Source organism: Aphis gossypii, chromosome 2 (genome assembly GCF_020184175.1).
Source record: "Aphis gossypii isolate Hap1 chromosome 2, ASM2018417v2, whole genome shotgun sequence".
In the NCBI taxonomy this organism is placed as follows: Eukaryota; Metazoa; Arthropoda; class Insecta; order Hemiptera; family Aphididae; genus Aphis; species Aphis gossypii.
In genome coordinates this window covers 24,772,019-24,778,935 of record NC_065531.1, presented here as the reverse complement: position 1 = coordinate 24,778,935, position 6,917 = coordinate 24,772,019, and the positions used below count along the sequence as shown (strand labels likewise).

The window sequence follows — 6,917 nt, the reverse complement described above, 5'->3', positions numbered from 1 at the left end:
TCGGAAACGCGTTTCAGCACGCACACTTACATAACGCCGGAAAATTGGAATTTAAATCACGTCAGACGAAACGACTTAACCTTACGAAATATTATATTGAACTGAGACTTAGTTTCACGCTAATCGATGTCATGTCTGACCAAGGCCCACTACACGAAAACAATGTATTATGCTGTCAGAAATAATAATAACAAAATAAACGTTTTATAGAACGTCATGCGATTTACCCACTAGGTATCTATGTTTTTTTTTTTTTATGATTGTCTGCGAAGACTAGAGTGTAAACCATACTTTAATTTTCAATTTTTTTTAATAATAGTAATAGTTTATTAAATGATCACTATTAACACAAAAAGTTGTACGCCATTTGTTACAATAATCATTTACAAAGATTCTTTTACTTTTTTTGAGATGCAATTGAAACGATATTTTTACATTTAATTGTATAAAGTGTAATATTTTATTTATTTTGAAATTGTTTAAACATCCATTACTAAATCAATATTTAATTGTGTGACTACTGCAAGAATATATTTTATCTGGGTTTCAGTGCACAAAATCTCCTCATTTAAACTTGAAGTGATTACAAAAATAATTAATCATATTTTATTTTGGTCATTTCCAAAAATCTATTTAATTTTAAAGAAAATTAGAATAAAAAATATAATAATAAATAAATATAAAATACTACTCTCGTAGAAAAAAAATGAACAGTCAAATATTATTTTGTAGTATTTAAAAAATATATATCGTAGTTGGTCTCTGCAAATATCGAATTTCACAACTGGCAGGTACGAGCTCTGCAATAGTATAAGTTCAAGAGAAAAACTTTTGAAAATGAAGTGTATACTGCATTGTAATAGGCAGAAATACATCATTTTGATAAATGAGTGTAATATCAAACTACATTTGCGTTCAAGTATATAACTTTGCGATTGTATTCAATTTATTGACAAACGACTAACGGAAATAAGTAAAGTGGATTAAGAATATTTATAATTGCTTATTATAATGATGTAAATTAATAAATATATAAGCTTAACGACCATGGATGTGCCTAAACAGATATTGTTCAAAATATGTATTCAACATATTTAATGGATCTTTCATAATATTACGTATTTTGGTTTGTTAGATATCTTTACAAGGTCTCATAAATTGTGATACCTATTTTGTTGTTTTTTTTATATACGAATTTAATCTCATATTTGAGTTTGCATGAATTTTCAAAAAGTTTTTTAAACCCAAACTCCGATAAATTGAAGTTCATATACATTTGTGGCTATTTTTGTATGGTATATTTGAAATTGTGGTCGTTCGCGTTTTTAGATAAGTATCTTTTTAACGTTATTTTTAAACGGTGGTATAATTTTAGGTAAATGTGTGTGTGTTAGTACACACAATTATCAGTAAATGAGGGAAGATTGTCATACTACACTATTACAATACCATTTAAAAGTTTGAATTGTACTTAAGTTAAATACGGGTACCTAATGTTTCATGAATCTTATAATATAATATTTAATATTCATAATTGTTGGTAGTTGCATTTGCATTATATTATACGTAAATTATTTAAATGCATTATTACATTAATTCATCACTTATTTATAAATACACTCGAGTACATATTTGTATATTATATTTGATACATGGCTTTTATAATATAAAAAAAATAAATTCAATGTATTGATAATATTCATCTATAAATAGGTTTTATATAATTCTCAGAACGGATACCGTTTGAACATCACATTTTGCTATCCCGAGTGTATAAGTCGATATAAATTAGTAAAATTAGAACTTGAGCGTGTATTTCGATGAAGACTTGTCTTAGAAAGTGTGTGACTATTATCTGCAGTGATTATAGTGATATTCATTATCATCTACTCAAGAATTATTAAATTATAAATTATCGTCACACACATTACCAACCAAGTGGATTCACGTAAGTAGATACGTAAATTTAACTCGTGGCTCTTTTAAATAAACTTTCTAATGGAATAACACGACCCTTATGTTTACAGTGGATTCGAGAGTGGAACGCTTAACTAGCAGTACGTGTAATTATAAAAATAACTTAATTATTTCTATTATTCTTATTGTATACTTTAAAACTGTCGTAATTATATTTAATTTTATGGAGATATCTTTTAATTTTGCATAATATTATTTTTCGAAGACTATTTTAAAATTCAAAATGAAATATGAATGATGGACGTTTTTTATTATTAAAACGTATACCATCGGAGTGTCGAGCGTAGATATGATAATGGAAAAATGATAATATTGTCGATAAGTTCCATAATAAAATAATAATATTACGCAATACAATAAGCGTGATTAACATAAACACAATAAGATCAAATGGTCGTTTCTGAATTCCGAACGATTTTCGCAGACGGTTAAATAAAAATCACGTAAGACCGCGCTAGTTAGATTATATAATGTTCATCATAGGGTTGCGGACGGAACACGACCGACATTAAATCGAAGTCTTTTAAACAAAAAGTAAGGCGAAAGGGAAAATAACCATCAAATAATTTATTATTCAAATAGTCCTCCTATTGAGCGAAAAAAGTTTATTTTTACATATTTTTAGATTTAAATTTTTTATGAAGTTATACTTATAAAATGTCACGAATGTTAACAGGGAGTTAACGTTAAATATAAATATATATTTACGGGAGAATTTTTGTTTGCAGAAAATAAAATAAAAAATAATTTTAAATATTTAAAGTCAATTTTTTATACAAATGTATACAAGCAATGCGAATTTAGTGGTACAATATCTTAATTATTCAATTTTATTAACAATGGCATTACGTTATAGTATATTATTATTATGATAAAGTAAACGGGTAAATATTACAATAACATTTTTCCCAGCAATACTTCTTGCAATTTAATTTTACGTTTTCTCTCAATGCATTAATTAGAACCGACTAGTGTCTTATATTAAAACAAAATACTTTTATGCTGGAATTCTGTTTTAAAAATTTCAAAATGTCGCACGAAGTAAATTATACGATATCAGGACTGGTTCAATAATAAATGGCCTATGTGAATTTAACCTACCAAATCAGGTATTAAATAAGTGACCTACTGACTTCTGTCAATTATTGTATGTTATTGTATTACCAATTATTTATACCATACAATTGAATATATATATTAACTATCACAAAAACAAAACCTATTGACTGCTGTGGTCATGGTATCCGATGTGGATAGATCCTTTTAAGAGATGATTTCATGTGAATCAAACGTTTTTATTTTGTATTTCAGATGTGGGTAATTTTTTGATACACGATATGGAACGTCAAAATCTAGACAGATCGGAAGAGCCATTCCAATGCGTTTCCACTTATCGCTCTGGTTTGTATTTTTGTTCGCGGTGTGGTGGGTTCTATTTCCGTCTGCGGATACGTTCAAGTCTGTATATATGGTTCACGATCCGTTTTAGTTATTATTAATTGTTTGTAACCGACAGGTTAAAAAAAAAAACAAAATCAATTTTTAAAAAATCTGTTTCATAAATAATAGCTTATAAGACAAGTTTCAAAATCAATATTTTAAAAGATTTAATATTAAAAAAAATTATTTTTCTCCACTTCATTTGCTCCATACAATTTAATTAAATATAATTTCACTAAATATATTTATATATTATATTGTATTTAATTATTAAAGGTCAACATCGCAATTCACTAGTTAAAAGCCATTGCAGTATTATAACGCAGTATATACGTGATGGAACGACAGTTGATAAATTGTAAATTGTGTCTTTCGAAATTTATCTTGATAGTAATAACAATGACAACGATTTTAGATTGCGTGTCAATTTCTCCATCGCCGGCTCGCACTTGAGCACCACTCTCTATGTATGCCGTTGATCCGCATTAAAAGTTTGTGACTAGACCAGAAATCGTAAGAAGAAATGCAAACATTTACTACCGTCGTTACGCAAGAGAATGTATCGTATTGCGTATATTATGCTCTTCGGTCAAAAGACCGTACTCGCTTTTGGATTGACCGGCCAAGCTACATCGCCCCATGATGATCTCTATTGTACATAATATAATATATCTATAATAGGTGACCGGTGTTGAAAGTTTTCTAGTGTATCCGGGGACAATCTCCTCTTCCGCGACGAGGGTACTCGTCCTTATATATAAAATATAATATGGAACCTTTGTCTCGTCTAGCCTGCACGCCACGCATAGAGTCAGGCGTTATCCGATTGTGTCCCACTTCACCCATTTATATCTCTCCGAAGTTTCGATCACGTTCTCGAGGCAGGTCAATTAATAATATGTCATCATGTATATCAATATGTAAATCAACATTTTTCAAAAAAGCCATCATAATATATTGAATATTTTATAGAAAAATATATGATTCTCATAAAAAAAAAAAAATTAAAATTATTATCGTCACCATAGGACACATCTTAAATGACATTATTAATCTGAATAAATAAAAACAGATTTGTTAAGTTAAGCTAACAATTTCAAAACCCAGACTGAAAAAAAAATTATTATTGAAGAAAGTTGAGAAGTAAGTATGCTTAGTAAATCAGTTTGTATGGATCTCGATTGACGACGTTTGTTATCGTAGAACGCGTCATATCAATAATATGTATAAACAAATAAATATTTATCATCCAATATATTATATAATTAAAAATATAAAATCTACTATTCTATTAATAAAATTGTACTAAGTATTGTTATTTTATGAATTAAATTAATTCAATTCAATCTAATATTATATGATTTTATAATTGTTAATAATATGATTGCTGTTTTTATATTAGTTAATTGAATATATCTTAAAGTGCATTAACCTTTCTAGTTTAATTAAATTGTTAATATAGAGATTAATAACATATAAATATGTTTATACTTCGATTTTTAGGCTTTAAAAATATCAAAAAGTTATTAGCCAAGATTTTTTTTCCTACGTCATAATATTTGAAATATTAAATTATTTTTAAAATATTATATTATTTTATTTTGTTAAAGATATATTTACTTATTTAATGTTTTTTATGAGAAATGTTAGTTATTAAAGTAGTGTATGTTTCTAGGCTTTAATTTTATTGTTTAAATTATTTTTATTTATTTATATCTATTTTTGTTATAATATTAGTTTTTTTTCCGCGAAACGACGGATTCATTTTAAATTCTTAAAATGTTTTATACTGCTTAAGGAGAGTCCTGGGGAGAATTCAAAATTCTGCATTTTAAATTAAAACTCATTTTTTACTGTAATTTATTTAGTGTGGATAATTTTTTTCTGTAAAGTTGATGTATATGCACCACTATTAAAAAAATTAATTTTAAATTCAATTTAAAACGGTAGTTTTTCAGTTAAAACATTGTTTTTACTAAAAGTAATGTTCTTAAAAATGGTTTATAGAAATTTATAATATATATAATATCAGTTTTAATATTTATGACATTTGGACCATTTTTATAAACTATACATTCTATCTATTTATTTAGGGATTTCTGTCGCTCAGCTAGTGACCTAATTCGCAATTTGGTAAAACCTAACCGACCCAATGACCAATAATTAGTTATGATAACTCATACTCATCAATTGATTAATATTTAATATTTATATTGATAAATCACAAGAGTCCTTCTATCTTCCAAACCCATTATCATGGACCTATTATCCTTAGAAGGTATACAATATTAAATAACTTAAAAACTACTCATTTAAATCATGAATATGATACAAAATGTTTTGCTAAATAATTGACACAATAGAAAATGGAGAATTAAAAAAAATGATTGTATCTTCATAGGACACTCCTAAGTAAAAAAAAAAAAAATATATAGTGTTTAATTTAGTTTCAAAATATCAAAATAAGGTTTTGAACAACTACATTTAAGGTGAAGGCATACTAGGTGAATCGCCCTTTATATTATATATAATTACTCTAACTTTAAACTTAGTTTAAGATATAATTAATTATGATAACATTCTTTGTAAAGAATTCTTCTGCGGTAAAACTGCATGAAACATTTTACCAGGTTTACAACACGGCGAAATAGAAATATTCTATCTCCAGAAAAATAGAAGATCAAATGAAAATATTTCCTCAACATAATTCAAACTAGTGACACAATTTTCATGTTTTTGGACACATTTTTGTGTCTGCTCTAAAGCTGCAAACATTAAATGGTTTTTTTTTTGTTCGTGTTCGAAAATTGTCTATTTGGTGTAAACTGATGCTAACTGAGAACATCTGGAAAATTTCATTGGTAAATATATAATATATAAATGTTATGTAATATTTTGTCCCGCATGTATTTCAATTTTATTTTACTGGTACGATTGAAAAGTTAATACCTTGTTGCTGTTGTGATTAATCACTAAACTTAAAGATTAAGTTTGTTGATGTCGTGTTTTACTTTTCTGTTTTGTCGGTTTGGTATAAACCTAGTATTAAACATTATTAACAATATCATTGCACTACACATTATTATCAAATTATTTTGAAATTAGAATTCATTACAATTTTAATAGTATACATAATACATGTTTCGTAATGAATATAGTCGCTTAGTTATGTCTAAGCTCATTGGTGAACTACCTATATTATATTGTAATTCATATTCAAAAAAAATTTATGTTTTAATTTCTATTTGGTAACGATGTTGACTTAAAACATTCATTACACCTATTACGTTTATATGTTATTATACGAGAAAGATTTTATAGAAGACTTGGTAGAAGAATCCTCCCACTGAAGATACTTTTTAATTTCAGCGATACGGAGTTAAGATAAGGGAGTAAATCGTGACACCATTTTCTATTTTATCTTTTGAGTGGTTTACGGGGCATTGGTTTAGTTAGACTTTTTGCTAGCATATTAATTGTGTGGTCCAATAATGAGTTGT

At 26.8% G+C, this 6,917-nt stretch overlaps 1 long non-coding RNA gene across 1 annotated transcript; it reads left to right on the top strand.

Annotated features, from left to right (window-relative positions):
- The first annotated feature begins 3,287 nt into the window (after positions 1-3,287).
- On the top strand, positions 3,288-4,695 carry LOC126550112 (uncharacterized). Its single transcript, XR_007604158.1, has 3 exons — positions 3,288-3,378; positions 3,694-3,775; positions 3,833-4,695. It is a non-coding gene; the product is annotated as an uncharacterized LOC126550112 (long non-coding RNA).
- The last annotated feature ends 2,222 nt before the right edge of the window (positions 4,696-6,917 follow it).